Source organism: Eurosta solidaginis, chromosome 4, assembly GCF_040869045.1.
Source record: "Eurosta solidaginis isolate ZX-2024a chromosome 4, ASM4086904v1, whole genome shotgun sequence".
Taxonomy (NCBI): Eukaryota; Metazoa; Arthropoda; class Insecta; order Diptera; family Tephritidae; genus Eurosta; species Eurosta solidaginis.
The window spans coordinates 141,913,789-141,938,860 of NC_090322.1; the positions used below are offsets into that span (position 1 = coordinate 141,913,789).

The 25,072-nt window shown below is 37.2% G+C and overlaps 1 protein-coding gene across 6 annotated transcripts in view; it reads right to left on the minus strand.

The window, feature by feature from the left end:
* Nucleotides 1-25,072, minus strand: part of LOC137250409 (uncharacterized) — a 224,014-nt gene that overhangs the window by 113,767 nt on the left and 85,175 nt on the right. The window lies entirely within an intron of this gene.

Sequence of the window (25,072 nt, forward strand, 5' to 3'; positions counted from 1 at the left end):
AACCAGATGCACGTAAGCATATCCGTGCCACCTGTAAAGACGGGTACCGACATGGTCGCTAGGCTTAATGGTTACTCACTGGAAGAAAAAAACAGACCTGCCAAAATATTGCGAGAGCACTCCCCATTAGGGAGAGAAATGAAATGCTAACGAAACAGTTTCTGTTGAATATTCAGAAACCTGGGCATCTCAACAGACATCGGATTGATGAGGCTACACCGCCAAGGGGCTTAAGGGGTCATCTCCGTAAGCATTATCAGGAAATACGGCAACTGAGAACACACCCGTATGAAGCAAAAAAGCACAAGCAGGTCCTCAGTGATATCCACAAATAGGCGTCGGACCGCTGTATCAGGAATTGCCCGGCGAATACAGTTTTAAAGACAGATACCCAGAACCCCCGAACTCGCAGAAGAGGAACACACTCTCCGAAAGGAAACTCTTATCTACCAAGAATAAACCCCGACATACAAAATGTTTGCCCTGCTTGCAATGTGTCCCCACATGACACCAACCATCTCTTCAATTGTAATGTGGAATCAACGCCTCTAACACCCCTCTCATTATGGACCGCCCCTGTTGAAACAGCAAGTTTCCTTGGACTCCCATTAGAGCACATTGATGAGAATTTGTTATCGGTCGCACCAATTGAATGGAGTTAAGCAATGCTACAACAACAACAACAACAACAACAACGGGAATCGGTGAGCGCAAGTAAATTTTATTATTATTATTATTATTATTATTTATTATACTAAAATCGAAAAAATGCAAAAAATGCTTTTGGAAAAAAGGCGACGATATGACGTTAAATTCGATACGACCATATGGCGTTAACTTCAGTCTTTTTGTGTAGTATTATAAAACATGTGCAATGCTCATAGGAAAGTATTTATTGGCTTGTTACCTTTTTACGAATCAATAAGGTGTTAAAACCTATGGTGACGGGTATGGTTGATATTTAGTGAAAGTAAATTAAGAACTGGTTAGAGAGGCAGAAACCTCTTGTTTCACGATTTTTTCCATTCTTTTATATAAACGTCGGGCCGCAATTATAAATATTTGTACAGTTACCACTAGGGAAAGTTTGTTCATTATATATCCCAACCTCCCCCTTCAGCTCCAACAGAAGTACTTTGTTTCCCCCTGCGGGTTAGGGGCTATAGAATTTGCCCGCGGTAGTTATACCGATCGTAAAAGGTGATCATAACACCATATAGAAATGGCCGCCATCTCATTAGTGACACAGTGTATCTCCTGCGCGACTCTATTACGGTCGTTGGAAACTGTACTGCGGGGAGCAGGGCAAACCAGTCATAACCTGATACAATGTATAGAAGATGCTTATATTCAGGTCTTTATTCCTGCGTTGAGGACTCGGACGAATTGCAGGGGTTGTGATTTCATATCATATTTAGGCGTTTTCCTTTGGATGCTTCTTTAATGCGATGAATTCACGAAGCTATGTAGTCTCTTCTTCGTTGGATTGGCAATAAAGCATCTTCTTCGAAGTAATACCGTCACTTCAGCCCTCGAATCAGAAAATAAAGCATTCTATTCAGAGTAGTGAGGTCTTCTTCGTTGAAAGCTTGGTAAATAGTTTCCAAAACTCTTCTGCAGAAGGCCAAAGAAAAGGTTGATTACATCCCAAAATTGTGACCCCACTGTTTAACCTGTTAAGAAAATTGAAGACAAATCAGAGGCATATCGTTTGTGGATAACAATTGATAATTGTAAATCTTTTTGAAATATTTGAAACTGCGTTATGCTATGCTGACAGGTGGCATCTGATATTGAATAAATGTGATCAGTAGCTGTACTTAATGAATATGTATCAGAATTGAACAGGTTATTCGAAGTAGTTATTTACAGTGAACGTACATTTCAACCACGATGTGTTGGCAAAGTATTTACAAGTTATTACAATCACTTAATTGTGGTGCAGGTTTATTTTTAGTCCTTGTGATCAGAGCAGGAAGTTCACATCCCTTATTACTTGTATAAAAAGTGTGGAATTGTAGTGCTTGGAATAGAATACTAATGGAATTCAAGGTTGAGTTGCCTTGCAACGGGTTGATATTAATCTTGGTTAGACGCCCTGTCATACCAAGATAAGATCTTGTGATTGTAACACTCGATCACAAACTAATTTGGTACCAATGATTCGGCTACGAAGTGTTGAGGCTGGCAACATGGAGGCGGTAGTTGGACCATTGATCATGTAATGAGGTCCGTGTTTGATAATGTGAGGTAGAGTCTTCAATTGACAGGTACTAACGTTAAAGCATATGAATTGAAATAATTTGTTGGTATTCGTATGCGTTCAACCTGACCTCTAGTCAGACCATTATATTAGCCAAAGGACAAAAGTCCACTAGCAAAACGGCAATTTTTTTTTTTTTTTTGATACAGAGCTAATTTGAAAATTTGTCAGAAATGTACGCGCTTAATCACTCATTGAAAAGTTGCGATCATCACAAATTGCCATCGATATTCTTTAACGGAAGTTCAAGGATAAATTTCAAATCATACTATATTGCGCATGTCAGGGGTTGGGTCTGGACAAGTAAGATAAATATTACAGCATTCAGATCAAAGTTTCATTAGATTGATGCGTGCCTTCATAGAAAGTCTGTTTTCGTTCGCAGTTCTGCGCGCGAATTGACTTGCCTGCAGCTTCCTTTTGTTTATATGTTTCAGGCTCGGTGGCAATATCAGAGATATCTAACGCAAAAGCTGACCAACTGATTCATAAGTAGCACCCAGAATTATTTGTTTTTGCTCCAGTGCTGTTTGTAACTCCATTTAATTTGTTGGTTGCTTTTACATATATCGTGTGTGCTAAAGTGTGCTGGTTATTTGACAGGTTACCAAACCTTCTCCACTAATGCACGGAAGAGTTCGCGAAGTTTCGGCTATGATGTTGAACTTGCATCATTACTGTGCTGCATGTGGGCTTAGTGTTCCTATTGGATAACTGTTTGTCTATACAGAGGGTCAGAATAATTTTGCGCTGGCCAGTTTATAAAGACCTCACATAAACTGAAGGTATTTAAAGTGAGGTTGGAATATTGTACTTAAGAGTAGTCCCCGTAATGCTGCCATTGTCATATTTCATGTCGGTACCGGGGCAGGACGCCACTACAACATGCTTCGGATCTGTCATACAGATGCATGTTGTTCACATTTACCTATTCCTATTTCGGTTGACTAACACATAGTTTGTTTGGCAAACTACAAATCACTAAACTTCCTTTCTGAAATAATCCCAGCTAATCTAATAAAAATGAAACAACTAACAAGCAAAACAATTCCCAAACACATCGGCATTGATAATCGTAAATATTATTCTTCCTGTTGATTTACGCGTAAAATTTCATAACACCACGGACCAGCTTGTTTTCAGTGAAACGAACATCCTTATTGCATTCAGCATTAATAAAAGTCATAGTTGCATAACTATCGCACAAAGTACTTAGCGACGCATACACTGGGAGAAATCTCTAGCTAAATCTTCGATATCGACACAACGTTGGCTGGAGTAATAAATACTGGTGGACCTGTCCCGTTACTAAATGTGGATACGATATAAGTATACAGGGTGATCCATAATTGCATTTCTCTACCTCGCCCACGTATACCCCCTGTACTATGACGAAAAAAAAAATTTGATATACATAATTTTTTGAGTTTCAATTTTTTTTAGAAATCGGTGATCAAACCTCTCATATCAGCTATTACTGCCACTTATCACATCTCGATCGAATGTGGACATATTCTTCATCACAGAATGATCAGATATAGGATATTGGTAAGGTATGACCTTCCCAGTAATTTGCAAAGCAAAAGATATCTGTGCTGACTGAGATTCCCAAAAATTTTAAAAACTTTTGACTTCTGATGATTTTTTGACATTTTTTCCAAAAGACGCACTTTTCTTACTAACTTCAAATATGCCGCACTTCAGAGGACTTTAAAATTAGTATCATTAAAAAGAAAAATCAGAAAAAAATCATATAAAAAAAGTTGAAAACGCAAAAAAGCACCATCCTTAGTTTCCCTAGCAACCATTTTTGTGTTCTTTCGTATTACAGATTCATCATCCTCACAAGCATTCTCGGAGTGCTCATAACTTAGGATTCCGATTTAAGTCCGAAATATATAAACAATACTTGGTTCAACTATATAGTTGGCTCATCTCTACAGCAACAACATGCCTTTGTTCAGATTGTCAAAATCTGCGTGTCCGTGTTAGGTGAATGGAATGGAATGAAAACATAAAACTCTGCAATTCTTGTGTGTTGTAAGAAAATATTGTCAATGTGTTGGTTGAATTTTGTGTTTGCCATATCCTTTTGACAATCCCTATGCCACTGAAATGAAAAAAATTAAATCAGCTGATGAGATGAGCCAACCATATAATTGATTCTTGGAATAATACGAGCCTCAGAAATATGATCACGGAGGATACTTTTAAGACTCCAATTTGATAAAAATTTTTAGCAAGCGAAAATTAAAATTATGAAACTAGGCAGCTTCGCAAGATAAATTAAAAAATTTTCTTTTCAAACATTTAATTTTAAATAAAAATTCAAAAATAAAGGACCTAATTTCAAACAGTAATGAAAAAGATTGTTGATTTTGTTATAACTGCCTTTCTGTTCCTTTTTTATGTTGGCACTAATGCGTTTCTTTTTATTGCCGGTTGAATCTTATAGATGTAAATATTTTGGACACTTTGTGATTGTGACGTCCGCGTAATTCTCAGGCATTCTCAGCCTATGTAACCAATTAGCGCTAAGTATAGTAAGTTGGTAAGTTCTACTTAGGGATAAGCCATACAAACTGCTTTCTTACTCTCTTTATCCAAAGGGCGTCCTCCCAAATATCGTTTTATCAAACAGGTTCAAGGAAGATTAAAGGAATAATTCGTAATTTCAATGCCACAAATATGTTATTTACCTTCAATGCATAATGACTCTGAAAGTAGTCTTTTCAGACTCCAATTAGTGTGGAAAATAATCTGTTTATTTAGCCAATAGGTGTCATATATGACTCCTATTTAGACTCATAAGGTATATGAAATTAAGCTCATATCGGGCGACCATCGCAAGAAGTGAAATATATTAGCTTATAATTTAGCTCATATGGAGCGTAAGCGATCTGAATTGGGCTCCTTTCAGAGTCTTTTCTGACTTCGAATGTATGTTGGGATAAAATAAATGTCGAAAAAGACGATATGTGTTTAAAATACGTACCTGTCCTTGGTAGACTCAACCCCACGGTGTCAAACACGGATCTAGTGGCATCATCAGTGGCCCAACTATCGCCTCCATATTGCCGTATTCAACATTTCATACCCGAATCATTGCTACCAAATTATCTTTTACTCGGATGTTTCAATCACAAATTCTTATCTTGGTCTCATGTGGAATCTATCTAAGCTCCAACGATATTAAGGATAATGGCATCCGGTTGTAAGGCAACTCTACCTTGAATTCCAATACAGTTCCATAAAAGCACAAATATTTCGTTCTGATGTTTTGGCTCATCAAAAACGTGATACTATTCCACAATTTTAATACAAGTATTAGGGGATGTAAACAACCCGAACAATAATAAAAGAAAACCTGCTGATAAACCTTTCCAACATATCATGATAAAATGTCCGGTCGCTATGAATAACGGACGTCATATATAAGGTTGAAAAGTCTGTTCGCCGTGAATATAACATGGTTCTAATGATTGTGCTCATCAGAAAGACTAATAGTCATAGGTACTACGCTCATTTACTTTTAAGATACATCTTCATTAATCACAGGTACTAGTACATTTACTTTAGATCGAATGACACAGTTCAGCATAGCCGAACGCAGTTTCAAACATTTCAAAAAGAAGGGTGGGCAAGAATCCACTCTTACAGTTATCAACTGTTAAACCATATACCAACTTTTCATCGAAGAAGACCGCATTACTCCGAAGAGAATACTTTATTGCCAACTCCAATGAGGAAGAGACTGCATAGCTCCATTAAGTATGCTTTATTTTCAACTTCTATGAAAGTGAATCCATCGTATTGAGGAAAAACCAAAGGTTAAACCCAAGGAAAAACCAAAATACGATTTTTGGAACCACACTCCCGTGATTCATCCGAATCCTCAAGGCAGGAGTCGAGACCTGAATACAAGCATCATGCGATACATTTTCATGCGATACATCACAACTGGACTGTCCTGCTCTCCGCGGTACAGTTTTTATAACGACCGTAGTAGGGTCGCACAGGCGGTACAGTGTGTCCACTCTGCTCCCTTTCAAGTATACATCACTCATGGATTGTTTAGCCATGGTGTTATGATCGCCTTTTATGATCGGTATACCTACCGCGGGTAAATTCTTGGCCCCTAGCCCGCAGACGGGAAAATAAATGCCGACATATATTACTTCTACTAATACTATAAATATAGAACAAGCGACACGAGCTGGCTGGAAGGGGGATGCCGAAGCCATTTTTCCCCAAACCAGGTTTGACAAGTGATGACGAAAACCCGTTCCAATATACATCAACTTTCCACTCTGTCGGAAAATCAGCAAAACGATTAATTATAAACATATTTTAAATAACGATTAATTATAAACATATTTTAAATAACGTACTGTTAGCTTCGTCATCAGCAACATTCGCATGTAGTTGATATGAGCCAACAGGACGATCTTGACGAGCACGTCAGCTCCTTTTTGAGCCCTTCACGTCACAGTGAGCACATAGCTACCTAGACTTATAAGCATATTGTAACAAATTTTGTGAAATTCTTGATAATTATAAACCTTCCGCTAACGTTTGAATCGCTGAACTGTCAAATAAATAACTCCAATTTTCAGTATTGCAAAATTATTTAGACTACTTTGGGGTAGTACTTCATAATCACAATTATACTCCACTAATAGCGTGTTTAAATAAAACTGATTACTGATTCCTCAGCTTGTTCTGCTTTTATACTCTCGGTTACCTCGTTCGCCCCTTTCTCTTAAGGTCTAGAAGTTTCACGAACATGCCTTCTAAAACAGTTGAATCTCATGCTTGGTTATTTAGCTATATACATTAGACTGAGTCGATTTATTAACCGATATCGCGCCATCGGTTTTTCGGTAGGATTTGGGCTCAGGAAAAAAAGTGCCACTACGCATACCCGAAAAATAAATTTTCGAGCCTGCGAAAAAAATGGCGACCAAAACACGCCCCTAAAATCAAAAAATATTTTTTTTTTTTTCAAAAAACTGTTGTAAAAACCTTGACGAAAAAATTATTTTTTTGGGTATGCGTAGTGGAACTTTTTTTCCTGAGCCCAAATCCTATCGAAAAATCGATGGCGCGATATCCCTTGTAATGGAAACAAAACCGAATCATGCAATAACATATATGTGGGAACAACGAAAGCAAAATTAAAATCTCGACTAGCGCAACATAAATCCGGTTTTAAATATTGCCATGAAACTATTAACCAAAAAACAGCATTAGTGACACACTGTGCAACGAAGAATCATTTTTCAGACTTTGAGAAAACGACGATACTCCAACAAGAAACCAATTATAGCAAAAGATTTACACTGGAAATGCTGCATATAATTAACACACCGACCAGCATAAGAATGAACTACAAGACGGACATCGATAATTGCGCGAGGTCCTACAGACATTTGATAACAAACAGACGGACAGCACAAAACTCCGCGTTGAGCAGTGAAGACGCGTAAAATTATGTATGTAAATAAGGTTTTTTATGAATGTTTGTTTTGATGTCAATTGTTATTTTTTATTTTGTTTATGTTTCTCTATATTGTTATAGTTAATCCTGAAGACGGTTACAGTAGGTAACCGAAATATATTGAAAAAACTCAACAATTTTTGAAAATTTTATTTACAAAATTGGACCTCAAGCCGGCAAGAAAATTATTTATCTCTTCTTATATTTATGTAGACGACCAATTTATGTTTGTTGTCGAACTTAAATAAATAAACAAATACAAAACTTTATATAATATGACCCATAACTGAAAGCGTTTTTTTCGGTGTATCAATAAAAATATTGCAGATACTAATAGCTGGGACAATCTCTCAATGACTGTAACGCTGACACTACTCACTAACTTGTTAAGATTCAAAGTAGGCACTAAAAAAAGCGACATGAAGTCAGCCAACAAATAAAATATGAGCACATTGAATTTGAAAAGAAAAGTTCGTTGCTTTAGTCTTTTGTTTCGTGAGCTTTGTGGCATGTAGAGCTAATTTCGTATAAGCGCACATAAAATTTTCTCACGCCCCTCTGTGGGCTGCTGCTGTGCTGCTGCTATCTGTATATGTGTAAGATGTGCACAATTTTTGATATACGCAAAAATATAGAAATTTACATACATACATACTAATAATTAGATACTACTGAGTCAATTACTTAGTTGGCATTGTCATGCAGTTGATTACGACAGCAAATTTAGCAAATTCAATGAACAAAACAAATAATAGATTTAAATGTAAATGCAAGAAATCTCTTTATGTTTGTGTAGCTGTGTATAGTGCTAACATACATAAATACATAAAAACAAAAAAATTGCTACCAGATTTGATTGCTGACCATTTGAACTGCCTTTCAGTCAGAGCACCGCTGCGTATGATGTAATTTTAAATTATAAATTTCGTACGCTACAAAATACTGCAAAGAAGATTTATGACTACTTTTTTTTACGATGATACTTTCAATTAGCTTTTAATTTAAAAATTACATAATTCCGCTGCGTACTCATTTTATTAATTTAGTTTTGTTTTTATGTATGCAATTACAATCGAATTTGGTGCTTCTTGATATTACTGCGTAAAGCTTTGTATATTGTATATGTATAGTAGAGATATACGCCGACGATAAACGCCGCCGCCGCCGATTTTGGTCGTTTTTCGCACGCCGCCGCCGAATGTCAAGAATATCGGCGCGGTGGCGGCGGCGGCGGCGTCCGGCGTCCGGCGCGTTACCTTATTTTCTACCCGTTTAAGACTATTGAGGCCATTTATTGTTCATGTCGAAAATTAGTCGGATATGGTCGAAAGTGCGCATCACTACCAGTTATAAGAAACTAATTGCGAAATTTAACTCTTTCTAACTGTTCAAAAGTTATTTAAGAAAAACAGCCGTTTTCGATGCCAGCTTAACACGGACTTTGCATCACCTAATTCACCAAGTTATTAAAACAAAACACTAAAAGAAAAGTTATATAATAGATTTATATGCTCACTTTGCATGTTTTTTTTTTCAAAAAATCAATAATGAACAATGAATTCAAATAAAATGACCCAAGGCGAACATGTTTTCAAATTGTCATCAAGTTGTTAAAGAAAGCAAAATACCCCAAAAAGGTGCCGATTTAAAAAAAATTTTTATATTGCGATGGGCTGGAAGAATAAGCGAAATCAGTGATGCAAAATCCTTTAGTAGGTTCTAAGGGCATAAACACCCCTTTGAAATGATTCTTACCTCATACTTAAGTTGAGGATATATGTACGTATGAGAAGGTTGAAAAATCAATAGGGCTTACATTAAAAAATCTGTTTTTTATTTGCGAAACTATACAATAACGTCTGAAATGTTCTTTTTGATTTTCACACTTCATCCTTCATCCGGCCCTATCCAAAACTAGTCCCTTGGAGTGGATCAAAGTGATTCTAGCCTGTCAACCAAATTTAAATATCACCTACACGTTACGGCTCCTTTTACAAATGTGAATACGTGGGCACATATATTTACCAGCTGAGGCTATGTCCTTCGCAAGAACACTCAAAGTGGTGAAGCAAAAGCTTTCCCAAGCCAGTCGAACTAATGACCGCGTGTGCTCCTACCCTAATGTAATGGACAGTTGAACTAGTCTGAAGCTACGTGGTCATCTATTATGAGCTCTTATATCATAAGGCCGGAAAACAGCAGTTAACATCTTTCAATTTCAAATCGGTCAACTTTCATTCTAAAATACCGTTTTGACTTAACGAAGTCTATTGAAATCAATGTAGTGAACACAAACGTCTGCAAACTTTGGTCTACATTTTAAAAATTTTATCCAGGGTCCTTGCAAAAATTTAATTATGTAGATGCGCCGAGGATTACACGATTTTCACTCATAAGTTACGCAATGAAATCCACTTAGACTGCTTATGATTTCGAGGGCGGCATCCTTAGGCCGAATAGTCACTCCCTAACATTTCAAGGTGTTTTTCTAGTGTAGCTCGGCAGCATAGCGCGACAAAAACGTCCGTTTGTAAGTGTTCGGAGCACCTCTCTGAAGTTGGCAAGACAACTTTTACGTGGAAAAAAAGTACCTATTGGGAAAATTGCCGTGAATTTGCCGTAATTTATCCGTGAAACAAAAAAATTTGCCGTGGCCATATTTTAGAAAATACAGGGTGGCACGCCAACTTCACGTGAAGTCAGCGTGCCACTTTTCGAAAACCACCTTAGACACCAGTTAGGAAAATAATTCTTGCACGTGAATTTGCCGTAAATTTGCCGTGAATTATTCGTGAAACAAAAACATTTTCCGCGGCCACGTTTTAGAAAATACAGGGTGGTACGCCAACTTCACGTGAAGTTAGCGTGCCACCCTCAGAAAACCACCTTAGCGGCCAGCTAGGAAAATAATTCTTGCACACGAATTTGTCGTAAATTTGCTGTAGATAAGTGGCGTATTTTATAAATTCGAAAAACAAATTTTTAAATTTTTTTTATGGTGCACCACCAACTTCACCTGAAGTTGGCGTGCCACCCTGTATTTTCTAAAACATGGCCGCGGCAATTTTTTTTGTTTCACGGATAATTCACCGCAAATTTACGGCAAATTCACGTGCAAGAATTATTTTCCTAATTTGTGTCTAAGGTGGTTTTCGAAAAAAAGTAAAATTTTTTTTTTTTCGAAATTATATAATATGCCACGTATCTACGGCAAATTTACGGCAAATTCGTGTGCAAGAATTATTTTCCTAGCTGGCCTCTAAAGTGGTTTTCTGAGGGTGGCACGCTAACTTCACGCGAAGTTGGCGTGCCACCCTGTATTTTCTAAAACATGGCCGCGCCAAATTTTTTTGTTTCACGGATAAATTACGGCAAATTCACGGCAATTTTCCCAATAGGTAATTTTTTTCCACGTAAAAGTTGTCTTGCCAACTTCAGAGAGGTGTTCGGAGCTACACCTGGAGCTTCTAGGAAAGTGACATCGAGGAAGGTATGAGTTCGAAGTCGCAGTCCTTTGGCTTCTGTGCTAGCATATGGAGTGAGCGTCAGGAGGCGTGGTAGCGACTGGTGGTCGGGATAGCTTCTGTTCGCACAACGGGAATTGGAGCTCTTAAAAACAGCCGAAAAACTGGAGGCGCCCTGTGCCACAAGAATCTAGAGTATTAATAGGCCATTAATAGAAACCGTAAGCCGCTTTTGTGCATAATCGCCAAGGAGCCACAAATAATTTAAAGAAATTGTGTTCGCGACGATTATTAGAAGTTAACCCTAGGTGAAAATACGCTTTGCACGAGATATATAAACAAAAGTGTGACCATTTTATGTATCTCTATTTTTTTCAGCAGACGCAGCAGTACCAATTCTAAAGATCGGGGTTAGGTTCAAAGCTTCTCTGGAGTAAGTGAACGAGAGGCAATCCCTCCGAAGGAGCTACCCTGAAAATTTCTAAACGGTCTGCGAGATTTTGAGGCAAAACCCCCTGATCTTTCCGAAATGGCCAAAACGTTGATTTCCTTAAATACATACAAACAAAACCTTTCCTAAATATTATTTTTTTAAATAGAAAAATTAAGCTTTTTAAAGTAAGGGCACCGGCGTATGCCGGCGCGCCGACCACGCCGCCGCCGCCGGTATATAATAGATCCTACACCGATAAAGTGATCGGCGTAAACCTCTAATGTATAGGTGTGTGGAATGAATTGAGTACGGATATGCATTGCATAAGTAAGGCTTTCTAGGTTAGTATTATTAATGATAGACAACTCAACTACAATAATGTTAGAGAAAAACTGTAACGGATCTTTGATGAAAAACAAAATATAGTTAAAAAAAAAAACTTAAAAATATCGCTCAAGCAATCAAACTAAAGAGTTAACAATTATACAAATTTTAACAAAAATGAAATTGTAAACAAGAGTGGGCGCTCTGAGTAATTTCTTTTCATAAATCGATTGACCAACGTTTTCTTTTAATTAACACAAGCATTCTTTAATTTTTGACTTCATAATCAATTCGATACAATACCGGAACCAATTCGGAGCAATTTTAGGATCGTTTCCGGATTATTTATGAACTATTTCGAGATAGTGAGGAATATGCATACATATAAAGATCCGGATACTTTTTTAGAACGGGGTGCTCCTGATCGATTTTTTGAATCGGGCAGTTTTCCGAATATGTAAACACTTTAAGATCCGGATACTTTTTCAAAACCGATTACTCTTTGGGAACCGCATCCTTTTTTACAACCGGATACCTTTTAGAGGCGGGTATTTTTTCAGAGCCGCGTACTTTACCGAACATGTATACCTGGAACTCTTTCTAATATGTGCACTTTTGAAAACCAGGTGCTTTTCCAGATCCCAATATATTTTCAAAACCGAGCACTTTTTTAAAAACGGGTACATTTTTGAATCCTGGTACTTTTACAGAACCTGGCACAGAACCGAATACTCTTTTGGATACGGATCCTTTTTTGTACCGGATACTTTTTGAAACCGGGTATTTTTTTCAGAATCGGACATTTTTCAGATTATGTAAAAATTTTAGGAACCGCATACTTTTAAAAAACCGGGTAATATTTTGGAACCCGATAAATTTTTGGAACCGGGTACTTCTTAAGAACCGGATATTTTTTTACATCCGGACACTTTTTCAGAACCGAGTGTTTTTTCCAATGGGAGTATTTTTCAAGAACCGGCCAATTTTTGAGCTTCATATCTCTAGTTACCACTGCACACTATCAGTAAGAATGTATGTATGTAAGTATAAATTATTTTATTAAAATAGTATTTATAAGTGAAGGCGTTATATCTGTGGTCACAAGTCCTAATAGTCTAAGTGTAAAAAACGCCATCGAAAAGTTTGTATAAAACGTGTCAAATATATACAAACATTATTCAAAATCAATAGCCATAATATGGACCATTATAAATTTTTAAAATATTAAGGGCCGTTTTCTTACATGAACTTTAAAATTTATCTGTCTTATAAATAAAAATTTTGTATACAAAAAACTTTTTATTGGACGAATAAGCCTTAAAGCCTACATGTGTCCATTAATAGGTAAAAAAACTATCAGAAATTAATTTTACGAATCATCCTATTCCGACTTAGGCGATTATTACTTGTGACCACAGATATGTGGCAGGGGATGAGAAAATGAAATTAAAGGCAAGGAAAAGAAGGGCGAGGAAGGGAAATATTTGAAACATAATCTGAAGCCTGATAGCATGTTATCGATTGCTAAGGAAGTAGTGAAGGCTTTTTATCGGTAACAACCATTATCGACCGTTTATTGGATTGTGATCGACGGGCTATGAGCGTGTTATCGAATTCTTTTCAATGAGCTACCGTTTCGCTTAATGTTTATTATTTGGCATTTTATCGACATGGTACTTATATATGTAAACCCATTGGTTATCGAAATGTTATAAATTTGTCATCGATAACCAACATATGGGAAGTTTTTCAATTTTCTGTCTAAGAGATGTCATTTCTAATCAAAAGGTTGGTGATTTGTTATCGGAGTGTTATTGATTAGTTATCAAAAATATATAGTTTTTATTATTATTCAAATGTTATCTTATCACACAGGTCCAACAGAGACATGAAAATCAAGAAACGCACCCAAGAAACAAACCGAAAAGAAGGTCAAACGACTAGATTTACAGATTTCTACCTGCCTCAGTCAACCACACGAATTCATCCCTAAAAGCCACACTCGGTTCTGAATGAACACGAGATATCGCCATAAAGGTGGACAAGAGATGACTCTAGGATGTGTTTGCACGATATGGGTATCAAATGAAAGGTGTTAATGAGTATTTTAAAACGGAATGGGCCTTAGGTGGGCGCCTTTTGGAGATATCACCGTAATGGTGGACCCGGGGTGACTCTAGAATGTGGTTGTACGTTATGGGTATCAACTTAAAGGTATTCATGCGGGTTTTGAAAGGGAGCGGCCCTTAGTTGTATATATGAAGGCGTTTTCGAGATATCGACCAAAATGCGGACCAGGGTGACCAAAAACATCATCTGTAAGGAACCGCTAATTTATTTATATATGTAATACCACGAACAGTATTCCTGCCATGATTTCAAGGGCTTTTGATTTCGCCCTGCAAAACTTTTTCATTTTCTTCTACTTAATATGGTATCACCATGTTTCATCCTTTTTTCGTATTTGGTATAGCATTATAACATTTTTTTCATTTTTTGATATCGAAAAAGTGGGCGTGGTCCGACTATGACCACATATATATATATATATATATACACATAGATTTTTGCTCAAGTTATCGTGTTAATGGCCAAGCGGAAGGATAGGCGGTCGACTGTGTATAAAACTGGGCGTGGCTTCAACCGATTTCGTCCATTTTCACAGAAAACTGTTATCGTCATAGAATCTAAGCCCCTACCAAATTTTACAAGGATTGGTAAATTTTTGTTCGACTTATGGCATTAAAATTATTCTAAACGATTTAAATGAAAAAGGGCGAAGTTACGCTCATTTTGAAATTTTCTGTTATCTTTGTATTTTGTTGCACCATATCATTATTGGAGTTGAATGTTGGTATAATTTACTTTTATACTGCAAAATATCAGATTTTTTGTTTAAATTTTACTTAAAAAAAAAATTTTTTTTTAAGTGGGCTTGTTCGTCACCCGCTTTTGCTATTCTGCGTCATAAGGTCAACCCACCTACCAAGTTTCGTCGCTTTGTTCGTCTTTGGTAATGAATTATCGCACTTTTTGTGTTTTTCGAAATTTTCGATATCGAAAAAGCGGGCGTGGTTGCAGTCCGATTTCGTTCATTTTAAATAGCAATCTGAGATGAGCCCCCAGGAATCCACTTACCAAATTTCCTCAAGATACCTCAAAATTGACTCAGGTTATGTGTTTACGGACGGACGAACGGACAGACGGACATGGCTAAATGAATTTCTTTTTTCGCCCAGATCATTTTGATATATAGAGGTCTATATCTATCTCGATTAGTTTATGCCGTTACGGATTGCCGTTATGCGAACAAAGTTAATATACGCTGTGAGCTGAGTATAAAATCGACACTGATGATGGCACAATATACATCAAAAACAATTATTTTCTAGACGTACTCCTGTTTGTTTACACACCGAAATTCAGGCGAACTTCAAACTCACGCTTGTTTACTTATAAGAAAACTTGCCACTTCACGTCCTTAAGGCCTGATTTCAAGTCGAGATCGGTAAGAGATACAGTAAGAATGTCAGGGATCTCAAAAATCGATGACGCAAGGGGTTTATTTCGTCTCCAGTCTGCTGAGGGGCTTGCCAAAAGGTTGCAACTATACTAGAAGTTTACTGAAATTTTGTAACTACATGCCTAATAATACCATACAAGTCACATGCTGTTTCGGGCGTCTCAATAACTACAAACACGATACCGTTGTTAGCCTTAACTCATCCCAAAACTTCCTCCACAGCACATTTATTTGTGACGTAAAAGTGGCTCAAACTATGGCATACAAAAGCTAAAATACGTTTTAATGTGTGTGTATGATTGGTGCTAGAAAAGTGGTGTAACCTGATACGAATAAATAAGTATTTATATACAAATTCTGTATTGGTAAGTATTAAAAAACAGCAGTGTTTTTTTTTGCAAGCGAGCTTGAAAAAAACGCTCCAACTAGCTAACCAGTTTCGGCATGGCGGTACCATAAAGGTGGTGGAAGGAAATTGGCTAATTGGTGCATTTTTTAACTGCATTGGCATTTCAATTTCTAGCGCTGTATGTTTTTGGCATTAAACCAGTTTATAACAAAAACAAAATACATGAAATACATGTGTTATTTTGTATGTATTTCATACTGCTACCACCTTGTTATTTTTATACACAGCTGAGCAGAGCTCACAGAGTATATTAACTTTGTTCGCATAACGGTAATCTGTAACGGCATAAACTAACTCCTATATATCAAAATGATCTGGGCAAAAAAGAAATTCATTTAGCCATGTCCGTCCGTCCGTCCTTCCCTAAACACGATAACTTGAGTAAATTTTGTGGTATCTTGATGAAATTTGGTATGTAGGTTCCTGCGCGCTCATCTCAGATCGCTATTTAAAATGAACGAAATCGGACTATAACCGCGCCCACTTTTTCGATATCGAAAATTTCGAAAAACAGAAAAAGTGCGACAATTCACTATCAAAGACGAATAAAGCGATGAAACCTGGTAGGTGTGTTGACCTTATGACGCCAAATAGAAAATTAGTAAAATTTTGGACAATGGGTGTGGCAACGCCCACTTTTAAAAGAAGGTAATAAAAAAGTTTTGCAAGCTGTAATTTGACAGTCGTTGAAGATATCGTGATGGAATTTGGCAGGAACGTTACTCCTATTACTATATGTGTGCTAAATAAAAATTAGCAAAATCGGATGACGAACACGCCCACTTTAAAAAAAAAATTTTTTTTCAAGTCTAATTTTAATTATGTCAACATTCAACTCCAGTAATGATATGGTGCAACAAAATACAAGAAAAAAAAGAAAATTTCAAAATGGGCGTGGCTCCGCCCTTTTTCATTTAATTCGTCTAGAATACTTTTAATGCCATAAGTCGAACAAGAATTTACCAATCCTTGTGAAATTTGGTAGGGGCATAGATTCTATGACAATAGCTGTTTTCTGTGAAAATGGGCGAAATCGGATGAAGCCACGGCCAGTTTTTATACACAGTCCACCGTCTGTTCTTCCGCTCGGCCTTTAACACGATAACTTGAGCAAAAATCGATAGATCTTTACTAAACTCAGTTCACGTACTTACCTGGACTCACTTTATCTTGTTATAAAAAATGGCCGTAATCCGACCACTACCACACCCACTTTTTCGATTTCGAAAATTACGAAAAATGAAAAAAATGCCACATTTCTATACCAAATAAGAAAAAAGAGATGAAACATGGTAATTGGATTGGCTTATTGACACAAAATATAACTTAAGAAAAACCTTTGTAAAATGGGTGGTACACCTACCATATTAAGTAGCAGAAAATGAAAAAGTTCTGCAGGGCGAAATCAAAAGCCCTTGGAATCTAGGCAGGAATACTGTTCGTGGTATTACATATATAAATAAATTAGTGGTACCCGACAGATGATGTTCTGTGTCACCTTGGTCCACATTTTGTTCGATATCTCGAAAAGGCGTCCACCTGTAGAACTGAGGCCCACTCCCTTTTAAATTCTCATTAACACCTTTCATTTGATACCCATATCGTAAAAACGGATTCTAGACACCCCTGGTCCACCTTTATGGCGATATCTCGAAGTGGCGTCCACCTATATAACTAAGGCTCACTCCCTTTTAAAATACTCATTAATACCTTTCATTTGATACCCATATCGTAAAAACGCATTCTAGACACCCCTGGTCCACCTTTATGGCGATAACTCGAAGAGGCGTCCACCTATAGAACTAAGGCCCACTTCGTTTTAAATAATCATTAACACCTTTCATTTGATATCCATATCGTACAAACACATTCTAGAGTACCCCTGGTCCACCTCTATGGCGATATCCCGAAATGGCGTCCACCTATAGAACTATGGCCCACTCCCTTTTAAAATACTCTTTAATATCTTCCATTTGAAATCCATGTCATACAAACCCATTCCAGGGTTACCCTAGGTTCATTTTGCTAAATGCTGGTTTTCCCTTATTTTGTCTCCAAAGCTCTCAGCTGAGTATGTAATGTTCGGTTACACCCGAACTTAGCCTTCCTTACTTGTTTTATTTTCATTTATCTACCCATTTATATGCACATTTCATTTTCTCGTACAATAGTGCCCTTTTTTGGACGACTGTTGCTTAAGCATGTTTATCCCAAATCGCTTAACCTACTCAACTAGCTTACTTCGTGCTGTTGCTTTCTATGCAATTCGCTAATCTGCCTTGTGTTATATTTCTACTTGCTTGAAAAAGAATGCAACTTGCAAATCCGCTCTAACGCCAGCAGTAAAAGCACCTGTCGCTCTCCGCCGATCATAAAATTTTTGCGAAGAAAAGTTGTAGGCAACTGCCCCCAGTAATTGTTTTTATATTGCAAAGAGCGCGGAGCTGTCCACAACAATTTTTCGAGTAGATCTGTTGCAAGTGTTTTACATAATAGTAAATAGCAAGTTAATTGCCTTTATCAGTGGTAGTTACTTAGTTAATGCATGGTGAAAATGGATAAAACTGCCTGGCTTGTTATGTAGTTGGTTTTTAATAGGGAACATATTATTGTTTGATTTATTGAAAAGTTTATTGAACAACTTATCTTCCTCTTAATATTGCATACAATTTCTTTCTTCTTGAAAGCATTAAAGCTTAATTGTTAAAGGCAAACATCTTTTGTGGCATATTAGTTAATATACTTACATAGTTACTAACAGTTCAGCAGAGTTTAAGTAATGTTTTCCAAGTAACAAGCTCTATTCAATCGCCTACCTTTTGTTCGTTTGTCTTCAAATGATTACCTTCTCACCGAACAGGCTGCAGTTTAAGAACTCAAAATCGGAAATTTAATAACTTAGGGTAGCAGCTCTCCTAAATTTTATTAAAAGGTACAAGGTCCCAAATGGGACCAGCCTGAAGTTAAGGGCGGTGCCCCTGCATAAGAAACCTAGTAAAAAATATCTAGCAATAATTCTAGAAATTGAGTTGTCGTAGAAGCTCAACGTTTAGCAGGGAGTGAAGAAGGCCTCGGCGGCACTCTACGCATGAAAAAGAATGCTGGGGTGTAAGTGGGGTTTATCGCTCTCTCTCTTTCTCTCTCATTGGTATTTACAGCGATTTTAAAGCCTATTCTATACTATGGAGTCCTTATTTGCCACAGCCACACAAAAAAATAACCTATCTCAAAAAATTTGAGGGGATATGCACGCTAACAATGTCTAGCATTATGGGAGCCCTGAAAACCACCCAGAAGACTGAAATGTATCTGCACTATTCTGGAAATTGATAGGGAACATAGCTTTAACAACTTCAACAAGGCTCTGTGCCTCGGACAGCTTGAGCGCAGACCATACGACCAAATTTGTATAGCGTCATCAATTATACAACGAACAGACTACCTGGTTCCATATCTGCGCTTTGCATGGGCTCTTAGAGCTACAATAGAGTTGGATAGGTAGCGCAAGGGTGCCCAAATGGTGGACGAGGCGATACAAGTTTACACCGATGATTCAAAAGTAACAGAAGCAGTAGGGTCTGCGGTGAACTGTGCTGATCCGGAAATAAACAGATCCTGTGAGCTCCCAGATCATTGTAGCGTTTTCCAAGCGGAAGTAGTAGCCATAAACAAAGCAGTAGAAACAATGGAAGAAAATAGCTTGAACTGCAGCTGCGTCACTTTTATGTTGACAGCCAAGCCAGAAATTAAGGAAATAATCTCGCATAGCACAGAATCTTAAAGTGTGTCAGAATGTAATGAAACAAAGAGAAGGCGAGAGTGGACATGATCGACCAAGCGGGAAAGGCGTGCACCCAAGCGCGGAGCTAAAAAATGTCAAATATCATGTGTATGCAGTAAGACATTAAAATAACAGAGTTACTTCTATTACTAAAAAGAGACGACTGTCAACTCATGACTATTATTCTGACTGGATACTGCCTTCTGCCTTTAAGTTAGGCTTGGTCAGTGATAGCAGATGTAGGAAGTGCGCATTGGAGGATGAAAAGATCGAGAAAGTTTTACGCTCGCGCTGTGCGCTCCAAGCCAAAACTCCAGTTATAGACGCGATACAGCTGTCATATCCAGAGGCATACATCCTTAAAAGAGTCTAGTATTTGCCAAGAGGTCGGAGATATTTTATACGGTGGTCTTGGTTTTTGATGATGCTTCTTAGCTTGGTCGTTAAGCAAACTTGTAGTAACACTACGGACTCATTTAGTCTATGTGAGATCCTCAAGAACCCGCCAGTTCAACCTAACTTAACAATCCATTAGAGAAAACTACTTTAACCTAAATTTGGGAGCTAATAACGCCCAAAATTTCGTTCAATTCGAAGTTACAGGTCTCTAAGTTATCGGCAAGTTTCTTTAAACACGACACCAAAATTTCCAAGTTCGTATTATTTTTTGAATTCTCACGATCCCTGGACAAACAAACGAAGCATATTTTCCCCATTTTTCCCCTCTGTGTGTTATCGGGAAGTTTCTTAAAATTGGACAGCAAAATTTCCAAGTTCGGTCAATTTTTCGAGTTTTCACCATCTCTGGACCACCCAACGAAAAGTTTTTTCCCTCATATTGCATTTTGATAAAGCCCTGAAGTATGTTCTTAGTTTCAAGATGCTGGCTTTACGAAAAATTACTCAAATAGGGCTCGCAAAATTTCACATTTTGTAAATGGACTTTTTAAAGATCTCTTAAAATCTCCTAACCCATCTTTGTAGAAAACAGGTCCCTGGATTATAGGAAAGTTCCTCGAAAGGAAAATTTGGAAGTTCGAACTTTTTATTTTTTGAATTTCCCCTCATGATGAATTGTCCAAAATGAAAAATCTGATTCGATAATCAGATTGAGCGAAACGAACACCTTTCAGAAATTACTACCTCATTTTTGGGTGTGAACATATTTTTGATTTTGTTAGACTGTGTTATCTTAATGAAGTTTTTAAATGAAAAGTTTTCACGTTGATCATAAGTAGAACAGGGCACGAAGTCACAGTAAGTTTATAATAATCGTTTCCGTACGAAATTTCAAAACTTCTTGCTAACTTTGCTACTACTTATTATTTCCTCTTTATTATACAATCAATAATTTCATAACGGTTTTTATGTGCATCGACACACTAAGTTGCATTCAAGTTCTAAAGAACAAGTGCAGAGGAGATGCACTAAACCGTAAATTCTTTTATTTGTTCTTGTAGTTGCACTTGAAAATGTACACACAATGCAGTGCATCAAAATTTTTTCATTGTGACTTGCATTCACTTCAGAGTTTAACAGACCATAGTGGCGGAGCTAATATTTTACCGGTTTGCAATTAATTTCCAGTTTATTCTATATAATCATTGAAAGTTTGTGCCTTAAGTCTTTCGTTGTTTATGTATGTAGGCATACGGTGATGGTTGGTAGAAAGACACGTTAATTTTCTGCTGTTTGTAGCGAAACTGCATTTAATTTTTTTGAAATTGTAGAATAAGTGGAAATGAAATACACTCGCTACTCGCTTAGAGTAATTTATGAAGTAGTTTATGGTTTGCTTTTAATTTATATCAACTTGCAACACAATTTGTGTTGTGAGAGAAATATTTATTTTCTATCATTCCTTTAAACTCACGCCTACGAAATGAACACGAAAATAACAGTGGAAACTTTCGTAAATGAAATGGCTCTTAGAGTGTTCGAGAGTAGAGTTCTACAGAGGATGTATGGTCTAGTTCGCGAAGCCGACAACGAGTATCGAAGGAGACAAAATAATGAGCTGCATGAGCTTTAGGCACATATGAAGATAGAGCAGGGAATAAAAACCCAAAGGAGTAGTTGGCTTGGTCATGTTATGCGAATGAACGAAGATGCCCCGGCAAAGAAAGTATTTCAGTCGACACTGCAGTTCAGAAGCAGAGGAAGGGGCTAGATCCATTTAGTTGGGACAGAAGTAGCGAAACAGGGAAAGCTGGCGTGAGTTTTAACGAAACGGCAGACTATTTTCGGAAATTTTCTAAATCTCTTCTTGTCTGCCCCTAAGGATTCGAAACTTGTTTGATATCATGTTTTCGGAGCATTTTGAAGACCACTTTTTTATTATAGTTTTGGAATTGATTTCGGAATCATTTCTGATCTATCTACGGTCTTTGTTGGCTTGCTATTATTTGTGTCCGATCATTCTCCTGGTCACTGCAAATATTTCGGGATTAGTTTGGCATACTTTCGGGGCCATTTTGGATAAGTTTGTGGGATAATTTCCTCAACCTTGAAATAATTTTGGACTTTTTTGGGCTACTTTGGGGATAATTTCGAGACCATCTCCGAATAGTTTCGAGATTTTATTTTTATTTTTTTGTTCTAGCAATGTTTTGGAAAAATTTTATTACCGTGATATGTACATAAATTGAGCGTAGTTATTTACTGATTGTTATGTTGCTTCCTGTAGCATTTCCTTCTTTATGAGGGAAGATGCATGCCAAATTTCGTCACTTTATCCTAAACCATTCTGAAGGTATCGCTGTCGAAAGCTGACCAAAAGCGAAGAATTTTATTTAAAAGAAATATTTGATTCATAAAAAGGGGGCGTGTTATTACACCAATTTCATTTCTTTTAAGTAAAAGCCTTACTAGTTCTAAAAAGAAAAGGTATTTGAAATTTAATTTCAATACCAGGCCGGTTGCTTTTGTTGTGTAGTCGTCTGGGTAGGAGGCTCTGGTGAGAGAAATTAAAATACCACTTTTTTTGTGCACCATATAGCAGTTGTTCGGGGCAGGGTTAAATGGGGCCCGAAATCCTCTTCAATTTCGCGGAAATCAACGTGCGAGGAGGTGACGAGTTGCGAAGTCCTTCGACTGTTGAACAGGTTGTTATAAAAATGGGCGGATCTACCCAATCACTCCCTAATTCTTACAAAAGTTGTCACTCTATATATGAAAATTTATAATCCACTTTAATGTATATATGTATTTAAGGGGTTGTTTGTTACTTACATACAGATATCGTACTTATTCAGCTGTCATTCTTATCCAAAGTGGACGAGAGCTGGTTGATCGCAGTAGGCAAAGCACATCAGCCGAAGCAGGCTACGGGAATTGAGAACGACAACTATAGAGGAATTAAGAAAGAATTCCAGTATCGAGTACCCGGTACCCGCTTGCTACCGCGACATCTGCAAGTTAAAATGTAGTGCATTAGAGTGCTGGCCTAAACAGCAGCTTCTGTTCCTTGATTTGGATTTTCCGCTTTTGCTCATTGTGCGATAAGCCGTTTAATTTCGCATATTTTGAAAACTCTGAGAGATAAATGTTCGTTCATGAGTGAGGCATATTTGTACATAAGCGAGCAGTAGATTTTGAAAAAAAAAAAAATTATGAAAATTCTCCTTTGTTTTTAAAACGATAAGTATTTTTTGAAATAAATACTTATTGGAGCAAGAGCGTGTTTTGGTAGTTGGTGAACCTTGATTTAAACACAGCCATCATTTTTTAAATTTCTTTCCGTGGTGTCTTTTTTGGCGGATTAATCCATTGTTATATCTTAAACAAATTTGTGACCAAACTTTATAAAAAATCTTTGCTGCTTTTCCGCTATTTTAATTAGACACTTTTGACACCATCGGAAGAAAACAAAACGACTTTAATGTTTATGATATCATAGCGCTAACATATGTAAGCAGACAGTGCATAAGTCACAATGAATCAACAACAACAAGTAATCATTTGATCATAATGATTGAGGAGCTTAGTAGTCATAATAACTGTTACTTCTTTTATTAAAATTTGATTTTTTTCTTTTTAAATTTTCTTTCATCGCCGTTATTATATGTAGCTTCTTTCTCTTCTCTCTTTTTTTGTTGATTGGATTTTGTTGTAGCTGCGTGTGTTTATACAGCGAATTGATGTGTTTTGACGAGTTCATATCACTTTCACTGTTGCATCAGCTCTACTGAGCTTTGTATGGCATATTTGATGTGACTTTTTAAAATACTTTTTTATGGTTTGAAAGTAATTAAATAAAGTGTAGTTTTGTATATGTAATAAACTTACATATTTTTTGGCTATATATTTAACATTTTATTATTTTATTTATATTTATTTTATTAACGAATAAAAACGAAATGCTCATTAACAATTTTTATTAACAAGTTTTATATTTTAACTAGAAGACTTGGCAGAAGTTGTCCTGCCTTAAATTTGACCAATCTGCATACATTTTCATAAGCTTTTCTCGTCTGACTCTGCCCTCCCCCCTTCTTCACTTTTTCCTAATCCTTTTATTCACTCCTCCCTCCGTCTTTTTCGCTTCATCTATCTCCATCTTCGTCTTATTCTATCTCTTTCTCAATCCCCTTCTCTTTATCTCTTTTCTCTTCTCTAAATTTCTTCTCATTCTTCTGCATCCCTTATTGCCTGTCCCAGAAGGTGGTGTGTATTTAATTCCAGTCCCAGTCCCAGTCCCACTCCGAGTCTCAGTCCCAGTCCTAGTCCTAATCCCAGTTCCAGTCCGTCTCTGGATAATATATTACTCTGTACTAAAGCACTCATCAACAGCTTTTATTTGATATCCATATTCTATAAACACATTCTAGGGGTACCCAGGTCCACGTGTTGGCCTACATCTCAAGACTCGAGTCACCCAGGGGTATGAAAATTACCCTCTGCTAAAGCACTCATCCACATCCTTCATTTGATATCCACATTCTATAAACACATTCTAGGGGTACCCGGGTCCACGTTTTGGCCTATATCTCGAGACCCTAGTCACCCAGGGTATGAAAATTACCCTCCACTAAAGCACTCATCAACAGCTTTCATTTCATATCCATATTCTATAAACACACTCTAGAGGTACCCAAGTCCACGTTTTGGCCTATATCTCGAGACCCTAGTGACACAGTGGTATGAAAATTACCCTCTACTAAAGCACTCATCAACATCTTTCATTTGATATCCATATTCTATAAACACACTCTAGGGGTACCCGGGTCCACGTTTTGGCCTATATCTCGAGACCCTAGTCACCCAGGGGTATGAAAATTACCCTCTAGTAAGGCACTCATAAACAGCTTTCATTTGATAACCATATTCTATAAACACACTCTAGGGGTACCCGGGTCCACGTTTTGGCCTATATC